The 3569-nt window shown below is 57.0% G+C and overlaps 1 non-coding gene across 1 annotated transcript; it reads right to left on the bottom strand.

Annotated features, from left to right (window-relative positions):
* Nucleotides 1-389: 389 nt before the first annotated feature.
* Nucleotides 390-2228, bottom strand: LOC143507335 (18S ribosomal RNA). Its single transcript, XR_013128682.1, has one exon. It is a non-coding gene; the product is annotated as an 18S ribosomal RNA (ribosomal RNA).
* Nucleotides 2229-3569: the final 1341 nt, after the last annotated feature.

Here is a 3569-nt window from a genome sequence, read left to right as displayed (position 1 = left end):
GGGTCTGGTCCTTTACGGGCACAGTCCCGATTTATAGCAACAGACGTAGGGTGCGTGGTGGTGCCGTGAGCCTGAGGTCACCGAATGTGGAAAACCCCACGCACGCCGACAGAGAGAGAGGGCCTCGCGGCCCAGACTCACGCCATTGTGCGTGTGGAAACCGGCCGTAACCGTGTTTTTTAGCGCTTCGCACGAGCCAGAGAGTACCGAGGAGGTGCGCTCGAGATGGGGGGCTGTTTGGAGAGAACAGACCAGCTTGCGCCATCGCTGTTCAGCGCGTTAAACATATGATGATCTCCAGTCCGGTACCGAAGCGCACAACCCTTTCCCCAGAGGCCCGAGGAGACGCACAGAGGCTGGGAGGAGGCGCGCCGGGCGGCGCTACCCGTTAATGATCCTTCCGCAGGTTCACCTACGGAAACCTTGTTACGACTTTTACTTCCTCTAGATGATCAAGTTTGATCGACTTCTCAGCACTACACCAAGGCCCACGAGGGGTCCCGGTGCGGCCGATCCGAGGACCTCACTAAACCATCCGATCGGTAGTAGCGACGGGCGGTGTGTACAAAGGGCAGGGACTTAATCAACGCGAGCTTGTGACTCACGCTTACTGGGAATTCCTCGTTCATGGGGAATAATTGCAATCCCCAGTCCCAATCACGATTGGGTTTCAGCGGATTACCCGCGCCTCTCGGCGAAGGGTAGGCACATGCTGAGCCAACCATTGTGGCGCGCGTGCAGCCCCGGACATCTAAGGGCATCACAGACCTGTTATTGCTCCATCTCGTGTGGCTGAACGCCACTTGTCCCTCTAAGAAGTTGATGCAGACCACGGAGGGCCGCATAACTAGTTAGCATGCCGGAGTCTCGTTCGTTATCGGAATTAACCAGACAAATCGCTCCACCAACTAAGAACGGCCATGCACCACCACCCACAGAATCGAGAAAGAGCCATCAATCTGTCAATCCTTTCCGTGTCCGGGCCGGGTGAGGTTTCCCGTGTTGAGTCAAATTAAGCCGCAGGCTCCACTCCTGGTGGTGCCCTTCCGTCAATTCCTTTAAGTTTCAGCTTTGCAACCATACTCCCCCCGGAACCCAAAGACTCGTGGTTTCCCGCACGCTGCCCGGCGGGTCATGGGAATAACGCCGCCGGATCGCGGGTTGGCATAGTTTACGGTCGGAACTACGACGGTATCTGATCGTCTTCGAACCTCCGACTTTCGTTCTTGATTAATGAAAACATTCTTGGCAAATGCTTTCGCTTTCGTCCGTCTTGCGCCGGTCCAAGAATTTCACCTCTAGCGGCGCAATACGAATGCCCCCGGCCGTCCCTCTTAATCATGGCCCTGGTTCCGGAAACCCACAAAATAGAACCGGAGTCCTATTCCATTATTCCTAGCTCAGGTATTCGGGCGAGTAGCGGCCCGCTTTGAACACTCTAATTTTTTCAAAGTAAACGCTCCGGACCCCGACCGGACACCCAGCCAAGGGCATCCGAGGGGCACCGGGAGGCAGGGTCTGGGACAGGCGGTGGCTCGCCTCGCGGCGGACCGTCAGCCCACTCCCGAAATCCAACTACGAGCTTTTTAACTGCAGCAACTTTAATATACGCTATTGGAGCTGGAATTACCGCGGCTGCTGGCACCAGACTTGCCCTCCAATGGGTCCTCACCCATGGGTTTAGGATACGCTCATTCCGATTACAGGGCCTCGAAAGAGACCTGTATCGTTATTTTTCGTCACTACCTCCCCGTGTCGGGAATGGGTAATTTGCGCGCCTGCTGCCTTCCTTGGATGTGGTAGCCGTTTCTCAGGCTCCCTCTCCGGAATCGAACCCTGATTCCCCGTTACCCGTGGTCACCATGGTAGGCGACTATAGTACCATCGAAAGTTGATAGGGCAGACATTCGAATGAGACGTCGCCGCCGCGGAGGGCGCGCGATCGGCCCGAGGTTATCTAGAGTCACCAAAGCGGCCGGGGGGCCCGCGCCCCGCCGGATGGGTTTTGGATCTGATAAATGCACGCATCCCCCAGAGGGGTCAGCGCTCGTTTGCATGTATTAGCTCTAGAATTACCACAGTTATCCGAGTAACGTGTGGAGCGATCAAAGGAACCATGACTGATTTAATGAGCCATTCGCAGTTTCACTGTACCGGCCGTGTGTACTTAGACCTGCATGGCTTAATCTTTGAGACAAGCATATGTTACTGGCAGGATCAACCAGGTAGCTGCACCGCGGTGGTGAAAGGGACACCAGCTAACGTCGCGGCCACCTCGGCGTGCTCCATCCCCCGGGCAGGGTCAGGGGCCCACCTCGGTACCGGACGCCCACCATCGGTGCAGCAGGGGTGCGCCGTCAGCGTGGGGGAGAGAGCCCTCGTCAGCTCCCAGCACGCGCGCGCGCTACTGTGGGACGTAACCGAGAAATGAGTGATTCCGTGACCAGGCGGGGTGAGGCCAAGCATGTGTTGAACTAACCCGATCCACTGCTGGCTCTCACCCGTACACCATGGACGCCGATAGCGGACACCTGTGTAGACAGACCGGCCTTCAACGCTTCCCTCAGACGGTTCCGGGTGAGGATCGTGTCTTTTCAGACCGAGGCCCCCCCATAGAGGCATGCCCGCTGGTTTGGGGAGGAACTACCCGGGCGGCACAGAAGGCTTCAACCCTAGGCCCAACCCAAGGCCTGTGTCTCGGTCATCATGATCATACCGAGGCTGCCGACCTCCCATCCTGAAGGAGCGCACACACCTCATGGGAGAGTTTTTGATAGGTATGTCATGTTGAGGCTGCCGTCCTCAATGAGCGCAGTCACCCCTTTTGTACAGCTTTCGTTGGTGAACGATCATACCCGAGAGGCTGCCGACCTACCCGTCCTGAAGGAGCGCATCCACCTCTCGCCCTATTCCTGTACCTAGGTATGTCGCACCGAGGTTGCGGCTCTGAGCAATATATAGGATATGAGCTCGCACCTCATTGTACATTGCGCATTGGTTTGACCGGTTGTCTTTCTTATGACAGGGAGAAACCTTAAGTGGTAACCCGAGAGCCTAACCCCTGGCGGGCATCGTATGCCAATAGATCGGGAGAGCTCCGAACGCCCTCGAGATTGACGCTCTCCCTAAAAACCTGCTGGTAGGTTTTTGCAATCCACCGTACGCGTTTTCCTCCACGGCCGGGGAGGTTCTCGCCAGCCATGCCCGCCAAGGCAAATCTTCCCTCGGACACACCTCGGACGCTCGACCCCTGAAAAGGCCTGGCTGAACCAAGTGATGGTCGATGCTACTGGTATAACTGAAAAACCCCTGGCGGACTTGGGTTCGGATAACGGTCTTAGAGCGCACCTAGGTACTGTGCCATTGGATCCGGTAAGGCCAGCCGAAACCAGCATCTTCCGGGCTTGCGCACAGCACCCTCCGGATACGCACAGGCCGAGGTAGAGCATGTGAGGCTGGTGCCTGGAGGTCGGCGAGACCTCCAGTGTTAGGGGGGTCACCACTCCACCCCTAACCGGTGAAAGTGTTAGAGTCAGGCTAATGTTACCTTCACGCACCGCCTTGCATCC

Source organism: Brachyhypopomus gauderio, unplaced genomic scaffold (genome assembly GCF_052324685.1).
Source record: "Brachyhypopomus gauderio isolate BG-103 unplaced genomic scaffold, BGAUD_0.2 sc671, whole genome shotgun sequence".
Classification (NCBI taxonomy): Eukaryota; Metazoa; Chordata; class Actinopteri; order Gymnotiformes; family Hypopomidae; genus Brachyhypopomus; species Brachyhypopomus gauderio.
This window is presented reverse-complemented; position numbering and strand designations above follow the sequence as displayed.